The 21,351-nt window shown below is 37.5% G+C and overlaps 1 long non-coding RNA gene across 1 annotated transcript in view; it reads right to left on the bottom strand.

The window, feature by feature from the left end:
• Window positions 1-14,320: 14,320 nt before the first annotated feature.
• LOC120502288 overlaps window positions 14,321-21,351 on the bottom strand; it is a 69,889-nt gene continuing 62,858 nt past the window's right edge. The window contains exon 3 of the long non-coding RNA XR_005627496.1: window positions 14,321-20,556. This is a non-coding gene — a long non-coding RNA (uncharacterized LOC120502288). The remainder of the gene's footprint in view (window positions 20,557-21,351) is intronic.

Raw genomic sequence — 21,351 nt, 5'->3', positions numbered from 1 at the left:
ACCACAAAAGCAACACTAAACTTCAAACTCACTACTCTGGAAGAATTGCCAGGAAAGAGAATTCAGTATATGGCATAGCTCCAAGTGAGAAGAAGAAAAAGCTCCAATTCAATGGATAGAAGCAGCTTAGAATACACAAGAAAATTTTTCATTTAACAATTTCTATATGCATAAAAAAAAGAAGAAAAAATTAGATTGTTACCATGTCTTTTCAAGCTGCAAGTCTTTTATTATACCACTTAGAGGCAGGAGCTGGTATTAATCCTAGCTGAGAACTAATGGCTCAACACAAATTTAAGAAACACCATGTTAAGATAGATTTTTCTTTGAAAGAACCATGAGAAATTGGGGTCTTTCAGCTGGTTGGTTGGATGGTTGAGGTTTTTGTTTTTTGTTTAGCATCTTTTAGATATAGGTTTAGCCACACTATTTAATGCATTAGTTGTCTCGTATTGGTATTGCCATTGATTAAATTCTGTAGTGGTTCTTGGAAAAATAGAGTGAAAAATAGAGTGAAAGTACTATCTATGAAGACCAAATTTCCTACAGCTGTACAGCACATTTTGCCTAAAACAGATTGTATTTTCTCAAAACTATTTGTAGGATGCTTTATAAAAGTACTTCCTCACATGTAACTAGTAACAGGTATATCTGGGCATAGGATGAAGTGAAAAGGTTAGTTCAAAGAGTAGAACTCATCGTATGCTAAGAAACTGTCTAAATTCTCAAGTTAAAATAAAACTTTATGAATGTGACCTTTCATCAAATATTTATGAATTACAAGAAAAAATAATGATGAATATCAATTTAAAATAAAAAGTCAGACCAAGGATCTTGGCCCATAAATATTTATAGAAGTGTGAAGTTAAAACTACCTTAATTTTAAAAGCAAGTACAGAAATTACATACGTCCTTATTCACTATGCAAGTTTTCCCTCAAAGCTGGAGTTTTCAACTCTGAGGTCTGGTAAGGTCCAACTACACAAGTCACTGAATACTGCAGAGTAAGGGTCAAGAGCACAGTAAGGAGGATGGAGTGTCATTTTCTATACAATAACTGAATAATGTCCCATAAAACATCACACAATTCAGAATATGTGTATTAATGTGCATTCTTCTGCCACTGTCACTTCCTTTTTGTCACAAAAATAAAAGTTCTTATTAAAGAATGGTGTCAGAAAGGAAGAATTCTTTTCTATACTGGTTTCATGCTTTTTTTTTTCTTCAGCTGTATTAGCAGAACAATACCATGAACTTTTTTTTAACATTCTGCAAACTATTGATCAATACTTTTTTTAAAGTTCTCATTCTTTTAAGTACTTTTATTTTAACAGTACTATATTAATGTAATTATTTCTCTCAATTTGGCAACAGCTGAGCAAATTCAAGACAAAAGTATGTACAAACTTTTAATTCTATCACTATGTGATTACTCTGTTCAAGGCATTATGAATATTCTCTTGCTCATCAGTCATCCTTACTCAGTTAGGAGTCAAAATTCATAGATTTTTCATGTATTATATATTCACTGTGTTATTTTACATATAAGACACTTAAATATTAAAAACCAACTTTAAAAACTATAAATTATGAACTTTTTAAAAGCACCACTAAATGTAGTATATTAAAAAACAATTTAAAAATCATGTGACATATTTTATTTTTTAATGTCTAGGGGAAGAAGGAGGAAAAATTAATTAGAGACAATTGTCCAGACCAGTAACTAGGCTTAATTTTGGCCAAGGTACATGACCCAGATCTTACATAATATATGGACAAGAAGAGGGCACTCCTAGAATAATAGTCATTATAGCTGGCATCCTGAGTACTCAATATAAAATTCAGAAATACAATGTAAATCTTAAGTCCTAATGCTCTCTCACATTCAAGGTGAAGTTACCCTTTGTCTCCTTGGAGGCAGTTAAAGCTATGAAGTAGCCATCAACATCGAATCTTAAAAAGGAATGGCAGAAGTGTAATAACTGAGGATACCCAATTCATTCCCCTCACTCACTTATGCTCTCACTTATTCACACTCACATCCTGTTAGTATCTGTCTTCCCCAAATATCATGAAACACAAACTGCATGAGTAACCTTAGAAACATGGACCAGAATCTATTTCCCTGTATACAAAAGGTTGTCTTGGGTTGCCAAAATGTTAAAAATAGGTTAAAAACTGTTGTAAAATAGTTGATCGATCATCAAGCATGTACTGTTAGTTTGGTTATTATATTGTAAAAGGGGTTAAAACGTAGTTATAAGAAGTACAGTACTCAACGTACCATAATACACATAAGTAAAATGCACCACCCCCAAGCGAAATGAGCCAGCCTGGACAGAACTGTTATGGGCCAATCAAGTGCCTTAAACCTTCATGCAAATGAAGGATCCAAAAAGAAAACAATCCAAAGGGACAAAAAACAGGATTAAAAGGGGCTTCTGACCCACTGAATTTGTGCCGCTCCATCTGAGACATCCAGGACATCGCTGCATCACTGCTGAAGAAGACCCAGCGCCAGTGCTGCAGCATCCTCAACAGGAACGCGCCTGCTTGGCCCATGGGCCCCCTTGCTTTAGGCCTTTCTTTTTTCTTATAATAAATGCTGAAATTATTTTAGTACTGGGAGCCTGCTCTTGTTTTCAACAAAAGTATGTATTCTGTCAACACCTATATCACTTTCTGATGAGCTCTTAATGGTTGGTTATTTGCATCAGCTGCACAATGCACACTCAGTCTAAAGGGGGGCCAGATCTGCTTATTGGGCCATCAAGGAGTCCCAAGAATGACTCATGGAATTACATCATCATATTGTGAAATGCCCTGCCTGGGGGAAGTACCAAACATTCTTACCTGCATATAATCTGGGATTTGGTGATACTGCTTTGTTTTTGTCCTTTTTCTATTATATGTTCTCTGTATTCTTCGCACATGTATTTGTAACTGTCACCTATTGTACAGTGGCTAGTTTCCTAGTACTTTTGCATGGCCTTTCCCTAGGCAGAAAGACAAAACAAATTCCAGGGCTTGAAGCCCTGGGAAGTTGGAAGGCCCCTATGCTATCTTGGTTCCTCCTGGAAACCAAAGTTGAGAAACACTATTCGAGATACATTTAATAGACAGAACACAGCTAGTGCCAACAGGAGGACTCCAGAGAAGGGGCTTGGTTGGGGGTGAGGGGGCAGGAGAGAATTGCATCACCACTTGTTCTCATAATTGGGGCTTTTTATTAATTATGCTAATTTCCTAAAACCTATAAAAATACCTGAGTAAGCAATGATGCTTGAATGCTTGTAAGCATGAGATAAACAGAATGCTGGTCAGGCATGCTGATTAAAAAACTATTTCTAGCGCAGCCTCACCTACGTGAGGAGCTATGAGGTAAACAACCTGCAAACACCAGAATAAATTAATGTGGACTTTTAAGAAAGTTTTTAAATTACCTTTTAACAGCAGTATATTGTGACATCATCCCCCACTATAGATCAAAGAATACATGTGGGGAAGAAACCTTACAAAGTCCCATGTACATGAAAAGCATGCAAATCCTCCCATGTCAAATAAAGGGTGGAATGGAAGGTTCTAATGGAACCTTTCCTTCAGAAAAGGAAAGAAAAATGCAAAGGAATTGCCCCCTACTTTCACAAACATCCTGATTTGTTCATATATGGGGAGATAAAGGAAGAAAAGAATACATCATATGAACTTTGTTTCCACAGAAAAAAACAAACTAAAAGTTGAGGCCCTAATGGAAATTAGATGTCTCCAGAGTTATGTGGTACTGGAGCAGGCCTATGACATGAAACTTAATTCCAGGTACATTTTCAAGTACAAAGACCACTTCCGCAGAATTTCAGCAGTGAAAAATGGTACTGTGGTTAATAGATTGATGCTACAAAACTCTGATTCCTAACAGATCTGAAAATTCCTTAATTAATTAATAGACCCAAAAATACATTGTGAAAAGGACTAGAAACAGAAGGACAACATAAATCATCATAAGAAAGTAGAGATGTCAAGAAGCTTCCATTTAAACACTGTGAGCAAAACACTACAGCCCACCACTTGCAGCCAAAAATATCATTTTAGGAAAGAGTAGATAAAATTAGAGAAGAATTAAAGAATAGACAAAATATATACTGGATTTTGTCTGAATTAATTTTTTAAATTATTTTGTTTTTTTCTAAAAGCCCTGAAATAAAATGACGTACTCTTTGTGTTCAAAGCAATTCTGCAACTTTGCAAGTTCATTTATACAGATACATTGTCAAAGAATATCCACTAAACTTAGATGATCATAAATCCTGAGATTATCTTGCTAGTTGAACCAATAGAGATTTTGCTAACCCTAATGTTTGGTTATCTTTTGCATGTAGATCCGTGCATGTGCCTAGCTTTTACTACCTAGGATTTAAAAAGTGAAGCTTCTACCTAAAAACAAAGATTAATTACAGTAGCAAAATTACCACACATACAATTTACATACATATCATTTTGCACATATCCAGGTACCAAAACCAAACCATTGACCAAATCTGAATTCTATCTATCATTCTATCTGCTGACTATCTGCATTCCCCCAGATGAAATCACAACTGTTGCCTGGACAAAGGCATTCTTAACATATTAAGTATATCATCAGCATCACATACGTCATCTAAACAAAGAATGCTACCATATTACATTTATAGATTAATACCCTATCTACTCATATAGATGAATTAATAAAAGAAATATTATTCCCTTAAAAATAAACCTTTTTATTGATTTCCTCCTTCAGTCAAGGTTCTTTCATTGTTTTGTGGTCATGGTATAGCATAGCTTTCATTTACTAGGAAATTGTTACTGAATGTGTTAATATGCTCTGACAAAAAATATATTCCAACTCAGTTCTGTCATAGACTTCCTACTTGATGCCAACATTTCTTAAAATAATATCTATTCCCTATCTTGCAATCCAAAATAATCCAAATATTTTGAAGCTGCTACTGTGCAGCAAAATGTAATAGTTAATAAATTAAGCAAAATGGCTGGGATTTTCTTTTAACAATTTTCTTTTCAATACAAATTGTTCTTCACCAGATCTGAGGAAAGAAAGAAATGGAATGTGATACAGACTCAATTGGACTTTGATAAAAGAAAATTGTGATTATCAAAATATGGAAACTGGACCTAGTTTATCCTACACTGAGGTTTAGGTACTCTCCAGCTTAGGTCACATGTTGTATTGTACTATTATATTTGGATTCCTTTTATAGATCTCTAACCTAGTAATATTTATCAGAGAATAAATATAGACTGATTTGTAAGCTGCAATCCTGAATACAAATTACATCCTTCAGCCTCCAACTGTAATTTGTTTTCTTCATATTCTCTTTTTTTTTCGCTTATTGCATTGCACAAGTGAAACCATCTTTCACTGCAGAAATTCACAAAACAAATAGTATTTTACAAAAAAATCAATGTAAGTACATAGCACTGCTTAGTTTCACCACTCTGATAATAATGAAAAGCAAAACTGCATGATTCTATACACAGGCATAGGTATACCACTTCTATCCATCTGGTAAAGCATTTGACAAAAATTGCATTTCTACAGTAAACAGGCTCTGGGAAAAGCAGTTCATGAGATAGCCACTTGGTGGGAAACAAACAGGACTCCTAGGACACAGCAGAATTTTCAGTAGTTTCTTTACAGTATCTCAAGGCGGGATAAAAAAACCCAAACAAAACATTCCTTACTGCACACACAATACGAAATCTTTGTAAAGTTGTCCCACAAGTTTCCCAATCATTCAGTCACAGTTTAATACCAGTAAACTGTCTGTTCTTCCTTCTAATTACTATCAAATATTGCTGCATGAATACACTGTTTTGAGCTGCCATTTCCCACTCAACACTGTAAAAATATATACATGTTACTTGAACACAGTGAAAAAAATCCACACACAGATTCTCACACCAAACCATAATTCTCGGTCTGATGTAAAATCACTTTGGACCATGCAATAAAGCCAAAAGCAATTCTGCCAAGTCAGATTTATAAAGCAGAAAACCAGTTTTTTGCTTGTAAATTAATTTTCTTAAGTTTGACATTTAAACTGCTCCTGACTCAGCACTATTGTGTATCAGTATCTTCTTCCTGTCTGACAGAGAAATGCCTTAATTCTCATAATACTTCATCTTTAATTCCTATGTTCAGTATTTACTTCTAAATAAATGGACCCTCACTATAAGAAAGACAGTGACTGTGTGTTCAGAGAAGGGCACAGGAGCACAGGCCTGATGAGGAGCAGCCAACAAAGCTGTTAGCCTGTTTAGCCTGGAGAAAAGGTGGTTCAGGGGAGATGTTACTACTCTCTACAACTACCTGAAAGGAGGTGGTGGTATTATATTTGCAGGGCCCCCAGACAAAGGAAGGAATGATGAATCTGACTCTATGTTCTCAGAAGGCTAATTTATTATTTTATGATACTATATTATATTAAAGAATACTATACTATACTATAGAATACAGAAAGATAGCAATGAAAACTCGTGACTCTCTCCAGAGTCTCGACACAGCTTGGCACTGATTGGCCAATGAGTGAAAACAACCCACAGCAGAAAGCAATGAAACAATCACCTGATGGCAAACAATCTCCAAACATCTTCCAAAGGAGCAAAACACAGGAGAAGCAAATGAGATAATATTGTTTTCCTTTTCCTCTGAAGCTTCTCAGCTTCCCAGGAGAAAAATCCTGGGCGAAGGGATTTTTCAGAAAATATGAATATGACAGTGGTAGTGCAGTAAGGGTTGATCTCTTCTCACATTTAACAAACAAAAAGACAAGAGGGAACAGCCTCAAGTTGCGTCAGGGGAGTTTTAGATTAGATATTAGAAAAAAAATTCTTCACTAAAGGGTTAACAAGCATCAGAACAGACTGCCCAAGGAACTGTTTAAGTCACCATCCCTGGAGGTATTTAAAAGCTACATAATATGGCAGTTGTGGACATGGTTTACTGACTTGGCAGTGTTAGGGTAATGGTTGGACTGAATGATCTTAAAGGTCTTTTCCAATCTAAATTATTCTATGATTATATTATTCTATAAAACAGAGTAGTAAGCTTCAATCTAGGCAGGTCAAGACCCTGTGGCAGTGTTTAGCAGTTAAGATAAATAAATGAGTGGTGCCTATCTTTTCCAGGAAAAATGAAGCGCGGAGAAGTCTGTATGGTGGAGTATATGTTGTCTATTTCACCCACAATTACATAAACTGCTTTATGTGAATGTCAAGTTCAATTTTGGAGCAAAAAGGGATCATGCTCTTTAATGGACCATAAACTCATCCATGACATTTTTTATTTCCTGGTGTCAATTTCCCAAGGAACTGAAAAGGTTAAAAAAGCCCAAAGCAAACACCACTACCTATTTTTGTGAGACAACAGATCAGTCAGCTGTACAGATCAGGGTGCAGCTTAAGCAATTAGTTCATGTGCAGACAGCTTGCTCTTGAAGTTAGATTTATGGGACGAGTCGGTTTTACTGAATTGTCAGAAGCAGTTTTCAGTTTGAGATTGTTCAGACAACTGCAGGACATAATTTTCTGTTTCATTGGCACAGATTTATAGGCCTTGCCAGCAGATTTCAAAGTGATTTGTTTTGAGAAAAAGATATCCAGTCTCTCAAAATAACACAAGAATCACAGCATAAAGCTTTTATAGATATGTGTTCAGTATGGTTTCATTTGCAATTCTCATAATTCAGTTAAGTCTTCCAGTATGAGTTTTAACATTGCAAGTAAAAGATTTCCTTTAAAAAGTGAATCTCAAATAAAATTCCTTTCTTTTCTGTAAGTCTTTTTATATTCTTTACTTGATATGAGTTACACTAAAAAACCCCATAACATTATAGAAGAAATCAAGCATCTACCATACAGTATCAAAAATCTTATAAAAAGGAACCCATTTCCACATCTTTGTTTCTAAAAATAAACTTTGATGCACCTTTGTTTTTATTTGCACAATTCTTAAAGGGCCCTTCCATTACTGTTTCTTCCAATATAGCATTTCCTTGAATAGTAACTAGTAAAAGGGAAAACTAGTATGTATTTCAGGTATTTAAATACAGAATAAACTGCCCATCTGTTTTCTAGAGCACTGAGACTTGTTTTTATGTTCAATAGCAGAAAGGCAGTGAGTAGAAACTGTACCACTCTGTTTTGCTATATGGCCAACGCACGTGTGATCTTGAGAAGAGTAGCTAAATGAGACTCCAGCACAGCAGCCTTTCTTGAAGACACAGAAATAGAAGAAGGAAGACATGGTCCCAAAAGACAGACATTCCATATGGTTTTATTTCTATCACATTACCTTTTCAGACAAGGTCATGTTTTCTCATAGTGATGATGTTTAGAAGTGCACATCCTTAGAAGATTGAATAATAATTTCTGTATCTATAAGTTATTTTTTCTGTCTTCACACTCAAAGACATGATGGCATCATGCATTTGGCTATATTTTTCAGATTTTCTTTGCAAATACAAGCATGGGTGTGTTTTCTAACTTAGTGCTTACAGTTTCATAGAATCATGTGTACCTGTGATGATACTAAGAAGCCAAACTAATGAATGATTTTCTTTTCTTGCCTTCTTACAAAATACCAATTGCAAATTAAAAAGCTAATGCAATGTAATGTTAGTGATTTTACAGTAAAATCTCAAAAAAGGATAGGAAAAAACATTTTTACATTTTCAAGGTTGACTGCATATTCCCTAGTTTACCACATAATATTTAGTAAACTGGACTAAAACAACCTCTTCCTCATTAGCAGTTCTTTTTTTAAACCCATAAAAAACAAAAATAAGTCATTACATAGCACAGGGCAATTTCAACCCTCAGGAAGAACACTGAGGAAAAGTGGCAAATAATTTGTAAGGCTCAAAAAATCCCAAGGAGACAGGCAAAACCCAATCATATTTTATGAAGAACGGGGTATGTGAAATCAATATATTATTCCAGTAAAACATGTTATCAAGTTGTATGAATATAGAATAGGCAGCTACAGTTAGAAGCCCTAATTTTTACAAGACTTATTGATACTTCTTTTCTTTACATGCTCATGAGCAAGTTGAGAGTGTAGTACAGTGTAGTTGAATCTGTTGTAAATTTTTAATGTCTGTATTCAGAGTAATAGCTATCACTTTCCAACAGAAAGGCTTTTTTGGGTTTTAGTTTGAGTACTTTACAGTTATCATTAATTAGACAATATGTATAATGCTGAGAGTGTGTTTAGCATTAGTACCCTCAGTGTTAGAGGAAATGCAAATAAACTGAAGATCAGAATAGAATTCAAAATTACTTGGGCTAACTCAACACATGGTCTGAAAAACAGTAAGATACAGATGAGATATAAAAGGTACAGAAATCAGAAGGTAGAAAAGGGTAATGTAATAATACTTAAAGGCAGAAAGCCGGAGAAACACCATCTTAGACATGCAAATAGATAGAAAGGTCTCACATTGAGCTGTATGCATTATTTTGTGTAACATAATCTAAAAATATTGCAGAAGATTTAAAAGTCCAAAGCTTAGCAAGAAGGGAAGGTAAGAGCTTTGTAAAAGTATAACCTACAAGAGGACTGAAAGAAAATTAGAGGAGCCTAAGTAGATGCATGACAATAATTTTCAAATCTAGAAATCAAATCTTTATGAAAAAGGTAAGACATAGTACTCTTTCTATTTCTGCTAGAGAAAGATTTAGGTTTAAACTTTAGGGTGCAAAAAACCTTAAAAAGGTGAATCACTGGAAGATATTTGTTTGAGTAGCTGTGCTGTTCAACACTTCAGGCCTTTAAGAACACATTAAGATAAACTTTATTCATTTGGACATCACCCTGCAAAGTAAATGTTTTAACAGTAAATGAGAAAGAGTTCTGAATTCCAAACCTCAATTTCTCCAAGTTTATTCTCATAAAAAGAAGCACAATGTACACACAAAATCATCAAATTATTTCCAGTCAAAACATTTTACACTGTGGAAAATTCTATCATTTTCTGTATTCTCAGCATCATACCTTTAAGAGTTGTAGCAGCGAGGCAAGGTGGTCTGTGCCACTACCTTCACCGCAAGCGTTCTCAGAGGGAGAACATTTGGGCAGGCACATGACAATAACACACTCAAGCACACCACAGCTAGCAGGCAGGTGTGACATGGGAACATCTTCTGTATGGGGTTCCAGAGAGGGTTTATTAGGTTCTGGCACTGAAGGCATCCAGGGACAGAAGATGATGGACAGCAGAGGGTCCAGAGTATAAATATGCGAAAGACAGGCTGAAGCAAAGCATCAGGGCCAATCAACTGAGGGCATAGGGGTAGTACAAAGGGCAGGAGCCAATAGGGAGTGCCAAGGTAGACAGACAGGGTTACATTAACCAATGAGGAAACAGGGAGTGGGGAATAGACTGTCCGTGTGTTCCGAAAGACAAGTCGCCAATGCAAACATCCAGCCTGGATGGGCAAGGAGATTTTGGAGGAACTCAGGAATGAAAAAACTATGTAATATCTTTGGAAGGAGGGTCAGGTTTCTCAGGTAGTATTTAAGAGAGCTGTTAGGATATGTAGGAAGAAAAGTTGGGAGGCTAAAGCTCAGTTTGAACTTAAAATGGTGACTTTTGTAAAATATAACAAAACTTTCTATAAATACATGAATGGTAAAGGAAGGGTAAGACTAACCTTTGTTCTTTATCAGATGCAGAAGGGAACTTTGTTACTGTAGATGAGGAGAAGGCAGAGATGCTTAACACCTTCTTTGTCTCAGTTTTTAGTGAGAAGACTTACACTCGGGATAACCGTCCTCTTGGGTTACTCAATAATATCAGGTCCCCCCCCATTAGAGGACGCAGTCAGAGAACTACTGAGCCACTTGGATATTCATATATCCATGGGACCAGATAGGACCCATCCCAAGGTGATGAGGGAGCTGGCAGATAAGCTTGTGAAGATGCTCTCCCTCATTTACCAGCAGTCCTGGCTCACTGGCAAGGTTCCAGATGACTGGAAGCTGGCCAGTGTGATGGCCATTCATAAAAAGAGTGGGAAGGAGGATCCTGGCAATTATAGGCCAGTTAGCCTGACCTCAGTACCCGGTAAGGTTATGGAACAGTTTATTTTGTGTCATCACACAGAACTTACAGGATGGCCAGGGTATTAGACCCAGCCAGCATAGGTTTAGGAGCGGTAGGTCATGTTTGACCAACCTGATCTTTTATGGTCAAGTGACCCACCTGGTGGATGCAGAAAAGGCTGTTGATGTTGTATACCTGGATTTCAGCAAGGCCTTTAACACTGTCTCCCACAGCATACTCCTGGAAAAGCTGGCAGCCCACTGGCTTGGACAGGAGCATTCTTGCTGGGTTAAGAATTAGCTGGATAGCTGGGGCCAGAGAGTGGTGGTGAATGGTGCTGCATCCAGCTGGTGGCCAGTTACCAGTGGTGTCCCTCAGGGGTCTGTGCTGGGACCAGTTCTGTTCAATATCTTTATTGATGACATGGATGAGGGGATTGAGTCTTGCATTAGTAAATTTGCAGACGACACTAAGCTAGGAGCATGTGTCGATCTGTTAGGAGGCAGGAGGGCTCTGCAGAGAGACTTGGAATGGTTGAATGGATAGGCAGAGTCTAACAGGATGAAGTTTAATAAATCCAAGTGCCAAGTCCTGCATTTTGGCGACCATAACTCCTTGCAATGTTACAGGTTGGGGACAGTGTGGCTGGACAGTGCCCAGGCAGAAAGGGACCTTGGGGTACTGGTCAACAGCTGGCTGAACATGAGCCAGCAGTGTGCTCTGGTGGCCAAGAAGGCCAATGGCATCCTGGCCTGTATCAGGAATAATGTGGCCAGCAGGAGCAGGGAGGTCATCCTTCCCCTAGACTCGGCACTGGTGAGGCTGCATCTAGAGTACTGTGTCCAGTTCTGGGCCCCTCAGTTTAGGAAGGTCATTGAGATGCTTGAGTGCATCCAGAGAAGGACAGCTATTTTGAGGAGGGACTTGGAACACAAGCCCTATCAGGAATGACTGAGGGAGCTGCGGTTGTTTAGCCTGGAGAAAAGGAGACTTAGGAGTGACCTTATCACTCTCTACGACTTCCTGAAAGGTGGCTGTAGTCACATGGGGGTTGGTCTCTTTCTCCAGGCAGCAACTGACAAAACAAGAGGACACAGTCTTAAGCTGTGCCAGGGGAAATATAGGTTGGATATTAGGAAGAAGTTTTTTACAGAAAGGATGATAAAGTTCTGGAATGGTCTGCCCCGGGAGCTAGTGGAGTCACCATCCCTGTATGTGTTTAAGAAAAGACAGGGATATGGCACACAGTGTCATGGTTTGGTTGAGGTGTTGGACTCGATGATCTTAAAGGTCTCTTCTATCCTAGTCATTCTGTGAATTCTGTGAATATTCTAGAACAAGACCCTTTTACAAGGGGTAAAAGGGGTAGGGATAGCCAATGGGCCAGTGGGGAATACAGAACTGAGGTAAATTAGCATAGTGGTGCAGAGCACTATGGCGGAAAACTTCTGTCTCACCCTACCCTATGGGGGATGCCCAGAGTCTATGGTGCATCCCTGCAGGGTATTGCCACAGCCCTTTTCCCAGTAGGCTCACATGTCTCCACATAAGAGGACCACGATATGGAATCACAGAATCAGCTAGGTTGGAAAAGACCTTTGTGATCATCAAGTCCAACCTATGACCTAACATCACCTTGCCAAATAGACCATGGCACTAAGTGTCACCTACACTTTTTTGTTAAACACCTCCAAGGATGGAGACTCCACCACCTCCCCAGACTGGCAAACCATTCTGATGCCCAATCACTCTTTCTGTGAAAAACTTCTTCCTAATGTCCAGCTTAAACTTCCCCTGGCACAGCTTAAGACTGTGTCTTCTTGTCCCGATGCTGATTGCCTGGGAGAAGAGACTGACCCCCACCTGGCTACACCCTCCTTTCAGGCAGTTGTAAAGAATGATAAGGTCTCCCCTGAGCCTCATCTTCTCCAGAATAAACAACCCCAAGCTCCTTCACCACTTGTCATAGAATTTGTGTTCCAGACAGTTCACCAGCCTTATTGCCTTTCTCTGGACACAATCAAGCATCTCAACATCCTTCATAAACTGAGGGGCCCAGAACTGGACACAGTACTCAAGGTACAGCCTCACCTGGTGAGTATAGGGGAAGAAGCACTTCCCTCGTCCTGCTGGACGCACTATTCCTGATACAGCTCAAGTTGCCAATGACCTTGGCCTCTGGTCCATAATTCTAACTGTGTTAGATGTTCCATCTGCCATCAATCAGTATCCTCAGGTCCCTTTCTGCCTAGCCTCTGTCCAGCCACTCAGTCCCCAACCTGTAGCGCTGCAGGGGGTTTTTGTGGCCAAAGTTCAGGACCCAGAACCTGTACTTAATAACACTTGGACTTGGCCCATCAATCCAGCCTGTCCAGGTCCCTCAGCAGAGCTCTCCTACCCCCCAGCAGATTGACAATCTCCTCCAACTTGGTATCATCTGCAAATTTTCTAATTGGTAGACTCAATCCTGTCATCCAGATCATCAAAAAAGGTGTTAAACAGGACTTCTCTGCTTGTAAACAGCAGGCCCAGCAGACCTTCACCTGTGGTAGGCTCACTCACCAGCTGAGACTAGAAGCTCTCCTCCATACACCCTAATAATGTCCTAGACTCCCTCTTCCCCACTGAGTTGAGTTCCCAGCAGGTATCTGGAAGGTTAAAGTCTCCTGCAAGAACAAATGCTGGCAATCTTGGAACATCCTGCAGCTGCTTATAGAAAAATTCATCCACTTTTTCATTCTGCTTGGGTGGTCTATAACAGCCCCACCAGCATGCCAGCCTTGTTGGACTTCCCTTTGATTCTTACCCATAGGCATTCAGCCCTATTGTCAATTAACCTCAAGTTCTACAGTGTCAAGAGACTCCATAATAAATAGAGCTACCCCTCCTACCTCTCATGTTTCTTGTGAAGAGCATGTAGCCATCCATTTTAGCAGTACAGTCATGAAAGTCATCCCACAAGGTTTCTGTGATACTACATTACAGCTCTCCTTCTGTACAATGGCTTTTAGCTCTCATTTTTTACCCATGCTGCATGCCTTAGTGCACATCCACTTCAGTTGGGCTGATTTCAGGGTTGAGTCTGGTTTGTCACCCTGGAGAGCTGGGCTTAATCCCCTTCCCCCTTTTTTTCAGAAGCACTCAAAAACACCTAAGCTATGAATCAAACTTCAGACCAAATAAATATAATCACAGAGTTGGAAAAAGTAATTTTATTCCATAGATGATAATTATTTTTCTAAATGTAGACAGGAAAAAAGTCCCACATAATCCAAAATAGTGGTAAGCATTGTTTATACTATCCTGCTGTACTTCTGGTTTTATTGTATAAAGTGAACCTTGCACTGAATATTAAAGAAGGTATTTTAAGTTGCAAATGTTGAAAAGAATGTTGCTTGTGTATAGGTACAACACAATTTTAGAGTTTAAAAAATTTTTCATCACCAAAGGAGGGGCCTCTTTATACACTTACATCTTGCAAAATTTTCCTCTCTCAATTAACTGTTTCTTTTCCTATAAATTTCCTGTAACAACCAAACACAGTTGCCAAATTGTATTCTCTGATTTTGACATGATGCCCAGCAGAGGCAGAGAAAATGCAAAATATTACTCAGCTGCCAAAATTACAAAAATTCTGACATTTCCCCACTCTGATGTTTAATAGCAAGATTGAGAAATACAAAGTCGTCAAATCTGATGAACTTAAACATTAGGATTTTTTTTTTTTGTTTCACTAACAAATTAAAAAGGTAAACTTTCCAAGGTGGACTTTACATGTAAGCACAAAGAAGCATACATGAAAATATATCAAACAACATATTGTTTTAAGCAACCTGTAGTTGCTTAAAAACCTTTCTGAAAGGGGAAATACAATCTATTAATTTTATTCTGGTTTCTGGCAAGTGCAGTGGACCTGGACAGATGATATAAGGCTATGTGGCAAAAGGCAGTAACAGCTGGGGGTACCCAATTAATACCATCCCAGGAGTTGTCAGCCCATCAAAGACCCAGCTGCACAAGACTGGCTAAAATGGTTGTCTCTAGGTGTTCTCCTTCTCCCGGTCTTCAAAAGAGGTACTGACATATGTGGGTTAAAATCAGGCAAAAACAGCAAAACAAATAACAATTGAGTTTTTCTTCATGCAACAGGCAGTAGACTTTTGGGATGTGTTGCCACTGAATACTGTGATTTTGGGATTTTTCATGGGTTGCAGAAGAGATCAGACAAGTACTTACAGAGGAAATTGCAGTGAGAGCTACCAAACTAAAACAGGATCAAGAAATCTCAAGGAGTGAAAATACTCAGTGGCTGGAAGAGTACTTGGTAGGACATATGCTCTATAGTTGTCAGGTGGTTGCTGTTGCTTGATATAGATGAGTGACCCATAGCAGACACTTTTTTATTTATTAGGAGATGAAACATGACTGAAAGGCTCAATTTCTGAGACTTCATTCAGCAAAACTAAGTCTATGTCAAAATTTTTTATACTATAAAGTCTGCAGAAGACAGGAAAGATGAATTAGTATACTCTTCAATGAGAAAATTGGCCAGGAAATCTGAAATCGGTGAACCAAAACTACTACAAAAATGCAACCCAAAATTCTAAGATAAATTTAGTTGCTATGAGTTACAAAAAGGGATGTGCTCACATCAGATGGTTCATCTCGGAGTTAGAGAAAGCACACTTCATTTCTACAGATTTATCCAGCTGAAACTCTTCTATCCTCCTACTCTGCATGGAAAATACCCCACAAAACAAGTTCTTCATGTAACATTTTAAGTACTGTAGATATGTAACTTATACAAAGTAAAAGACATATTGTTGTATGGAGATAGAATATGACCAGAAAAGAAAAAAAATATACATTTGCACTTAAACTGACATTTCAGTGTGAGGCAATGTTAATAAATTTCAACCAAAATGGTTGAAACATAACTTTCCATACACATTTGTGTACTTTTCCATTTTATGCAACATAGTTCTGAAGTGTTTTACACATGACTGTGTAACACTTCATGCTATACAGACACAAATAAGTGTATGTTTAATCACTGTGCATGTTTAATCAAGTCTGATTTGTCTCATGATAGTGAGTGCAAAGTCATAAAAAGGGAGAGCTGATCCTGGATTAGATATTCCTGTCTGCAAATGAGAATTCTTTCCCGCACCCACCAGCCTACTCCTCCCACACCAAAAAAAAAGCCTTTATCAGAGTTGATATGTTCCCCAAACATCTAATTTCTTTGAATTTTCATGAAAATAATTTCTAATTAACAAATTATCAATCCTACATTTGTACCTACATCTAGAAGGGTGTATGTACACAATATATCTCAATTTCTACTAGTGAAAGAGTGAGATGAAAGCCATGAGATACTGTTACAAAATGCTAAAAGTATTCATGCATTTCAACTAATGGAAGATGAAACCTGGTGTTTAGAATATAATCTCAGAACTGAATTTAACCTGTTATATTGTTTCACAATATATTCAAATATAGCTAACAAGTGAAAATAGTGAAACTGATTATTTAGTCAATAAGCAGCTGCACTTCAACAACAGTTAGTTGTGCAGTTTTCTCTTCTCTTGTTCACTCAAGAAAAAGAATCACTACCAGCATCACAGCACCTGTCAACCCTATCTGCTTGCTGTCCAAACAAATTTGATTCTTGATGGCGTTTGTTTGATTGATCTCTATCTTAGAATTATCCCCCCTTAACTGTGAGATATTTCAGTCACAGTTCACACTGCATGCATGATGAAGGTGATTCATAATTTGTTAGTTCCGCAGTGTGCTCATATTCAAGCTAAGTCGGTCCTTCTATCCTCCTTTTCTAGTATCATCAGGGTAACATATTCAGGATACATTTCCTGTAAGTTCTCATTAAGAAGGAAGAGCTCTTCCTTTCTGTACAAGTATAAGTAGAAAGGATTTTTTAGCTCTTAAAACAAAGAGTGGAAATTAGTCATCATGCAAATGGGTTCTAACTGTGTTGTTTTTCAAGTCCTAGATTACTAGAATAACTGAATCCTCTCAGTTCCCAGAAATGTGGCAATAATTAGGCTGGAAGGAAGAGATGAACAGGGAGTGAAAAAAAAAGTCGAAACAAAGACTGAAGAGCTATGACTAACAAAACCAAGCAAAAGGAGGAATAATAGACACTTTTTTCTACTAGAACCTAGTGAAACTGGCAGTTGTGGTAGAACAAAGATGTTATTGTTATTCCTGCACTTCCAAAATGTGACCACAAACTCGTGAAACAACAGTTCTGGATTAGGTCCAAAGTGCCATTAGCACTTGAACAAAAAAGAACTTATCTTGAAAAAATGCAAGGCATGGAGATTATACGAGCATATTATGCCAAAACTCAAAATCATAAAATGATGAAACATATGACACCAAAAAACAATTATCATAACTACACAGAAAGAGTGTTATATTATATGATCTTCTAATGTTTACAACAAACGATGGTATTATCATTGCAGATATACTATGGTGTAAACACAGCACACAGCCACACAATCAAGAGATGCACAGATTTGGAGTGCATAGTGTGTGAAGGGATTGAGGGCCAAGTACTAGTTACAAGCTGCAGGCACAGATATGCAAAGCATAGCCAAGTATTTATTCTACTAAATATTTTTGTGATTATAGGAAGCATTCAAATTTATACTGTTTGAATTATTTGATCTATATCTCTGTAAATTTGAGTCCACTACTTGTCATAAAATTAAATTGTGTGAGACTGTATAATGACCATTCTTGCTTTATGAAATTATCATAAAATAAACAGCTAGAAAAGTCAAAGTATTTTCAAGGACTTCATTATCTGTGAACAATAAAGCTCAGTTCATACAGGGAAGAATATATATTTACAGAGTAATGGAGGGTCAAACTGTTAATTTTGTGTTTAACAGCATCTTGTAGATGAGGTGCTTCTCACACTACCTACTTACACTGACTTGCTGTATTCTGATAAGGGAAATTCTCTTTTGTCAAAGTGTGGTTTGGCAGTTTCACTTTTGAAGAAAAAAGAACATAGTGGTAGTGTAAAATGCTCTTTGTTTAAGAAATGCTCAGCAGCTGAAAGTGACACAAAGCAGAGGCCAGGGAAGCAATAGAAAGGACTTGATAATACAAACTCAGTAGTTTCTCCTTCTCTTTGTTCCTGCTTTTTTTCTTCCTGGCCATCTTTCAAAACTCCAGACTTGAAGATTAAAACACTCTGACATTGCAAAACCAACACAGAGGAAAATTCATTGGCATATCCAGATTATAGCTGTAAAGCATGCACAGAGTACCAGGCTGAAAAGCACAAGATATGCACTGTTCTGGTTACCTGCTTTTTAGGTATTTCAGGTTTGATTTTCTAATGGCACAAATATAACAAGGCAACAGTTAAGGCATTTACCCTCATTGATCTTCTGTGATCAAATCACTCTCAAGGCCTATCATGGAAATATCTGCAACCACTCTAGCACCTCACTGAATTTTAAAGGTTAAAATCCTTTGAATATAGTAACATCAAAACCAACAGGAACAAATATGCATATGCCACTCATTAATGGGAGTCATTGTTCTCACCAGACTATTCTTAATACATCAATGATTTTTCCTCAAAGAAAACATGTGAAGCACCAGCTTCAGTGAACAAAGTCAGAGTTTTGAAATGGACATGTACCAATCAACAGAAATTAAAACATTTTCACTTTATTTCATTCAGCATCAGAATGGGACCAAGGGTAAGCCAGAGAAGTCCCAGAAGGCTGAAGAGGAAAGACCTAGAGTTCTTCCTTACAACTCCAAAATATAACTTTAAAGCCCTGTTCTGCCTGAAAAATGGGTTTCTCAGTCCTAGAGTGATAGAAAACATACAGTGATTGGCTACAACGGTTTCTATTTTCTTTTTGCTTTTAAAAAATGTATCAAAATAAAAATCTATTAATTGCTTCCCTGAAAAACTTAAGAGTGGGAATAAAACTGGCGTTCTCCTTATATAAAAAATAAAATAAATACAATTAGAGAGCCTGTTGAACATACTGACGTTCCCTACAGAAATCATATCCAGCTCCATGCCATGTCAAGGATGTATAGTTATTGTACCCTGTAGCTTTTCTTCATGAAGAACGAGGACTTTAAAAAATCAACAAAATAAAAGGCTCTCTAATGTAAAAGAAACACTAATTTTTGCTGGCCATTGATGCAGATAGAGTAAGAAATTATACCTAAATTTATCTGCATGTTTAATTTTGAAGAACTATTAAAACTACATCTAACTCCTATGAAATTAAGCATTCGTGCCTAATAGTGCAGGCCTAGTGTCTGCTTGCAGGTGAAATTTTACAAAGCTTAGCATAAAAATGTTAATCTCTTGGTTCTGATTCTGAAACATTATACCCTTTCACATACTTGGTTTATGGTACATTTGGTCATTTCACTTAGTAGCATTGTCAGATACAGTATTATCCAGCTTGATTTGAAATACAAAACTAAATCTGTTGTCGAAAAAAGGCAGTTAGAGTAAATAAACATTTTAAGAAATGCTTACAACATTCTATTTAAGCAACTAATGCTTCTGCACGAGAGGCATTGAAGGCTGAAACCTTGCAATAGACAGAATTCTTTGGAAGTCCATTGTGATACAGCAATAAGATGTCTCATTTAGGAAATGTTGTGAAGACTCTGCTAAGAGGCCTACAGAAATATATTCTTTAGTAGGAGCATGTAATACTCTCTCACATAGCACTACTTCATAGGCATAAGTCTAACAACGGGTAATGTTGTTAGCTTGTTAAATCAATTTTGAAATTTTTTTTTCTTTTTTTTTTGTGATGTTGTCTTGATTTGAGATAAGTACAATTTGAAGAAGAACACTCTGGAATGAGTTGCCTCCCTCTATACATTCAACCAATCCCTTTCCACCAAAAAGGACTGGATATGAGTAGATATAACTGAAAAAGAATGTTTACTAACAGAAAGACAGGCAAGAGAAAAAAAATTACTCCTAGATACCAAACTACTAAAAACTCACGCCCCAACCCCACAGGAACAAAGAGAGACCTGAAATGTCAGAAATACCCTCCCCAAGTTAGCACTGGGCAGGGACAGCCTCAGGCCTGTAAGAAAAAGGGAAGAGATAGTGTCAGATCCCTTTTGGGAAGGCAGGAGCCACACAGAGCAGTTCCAGCAGCAGATGACCGTCCAACAGCTTGTCTGGAGTCAACCTCCTCCCCACAGACATGGACAGCAGAGCAGCCAGGGCCAGGTGAAGGAGCTGAGCTGGAGCCACTTGGTGTTTTCTCTTCTTGGCTGAGCACTCTAGATAGTGACCCAGACTGGAGCCAGGGATGTTCTGCTGCTGTTAGCACGATGCCTCAACTGTGGGCAGGCACCTGTAGAATTCGTCCCAAGGCAGGTCAAAACTGCTAACTGCAGCCTCTCTGATCTGAAGAAAAAGAAAACAAAAAACCAAAAGCAAACACAAAAAGGGAAGAAAAAACCTTTGCGCGAGCAAAGCAGCCTGTGAAGCAAATGCCACATGGCAAAGACTCCGAAACTGCCTGGGATCACCAATTCAATAAATGCCAGTGATAGCATCCCTTACACACACAAGGTTCTCATTTGTAGTGTCTTAAACATACAATAACAACTTTTGGGTACAGGTAGATATGGAATACAATAGCATTATGAATCACCTCAGTCCACATGTATTGAATTAGGAAATAAAAATACAACAAATTATAAGAAATAACTATGGCTCTAAGTGATTATTTTGGAATAATATTTTCCTTCTGTTTTTCAGATTCCAATTACTTATTACATCTCCTCATGTATTCTTGCTTAAGCTGATAACCTGACTGTTGAATTTGAAGCTTAACACTCTAATTGAAGAGAAGTAAGGCAAATTTTTATTATTTATCTTGAGAGAGGAACTAATGAAACAGAAATATCTTCCCTAGAAAGGTCAGAAAAGGTAAAAATGGTTGGAAAACAGAAAGTATTAGAATCAACATCTGTTACTTTTGGTACAAAGACTTCCTATATTTACACCAAAATGTTCATCTAAAAGATTTTTTTTACCAATTTTTTACCAATATGAAAATCTGTAAGGTAATTTCCCTTTACTGAGAGGATATTTTCCACTTCAAACAGTAAATCCAGTATCATAAATTGCTCTGATATTCTGTATCTTTCTTTCTTCTTAAATTCATTGCTATTACTCTTAGCAAAGATTTTAAAA

This window comes from Passer montanus, unplaced genomic scaffold (assembly GCF_014805655.1).
Source record: "Passer montanus isolate IOZ18808 unplaced genomic scaffold, ASM1480565v1 scaffold214, whole genome shotgun sequence".
NCBI lineage: Eukaryota > Metazoa > Chordata > Aves > Passeriformes > Passeridae > Passer > Passer montanus.
Note: the sequence above shows the minus strand (reverse complement) of the source record. Positions and strands in the feature narration are given on the sequence as shown.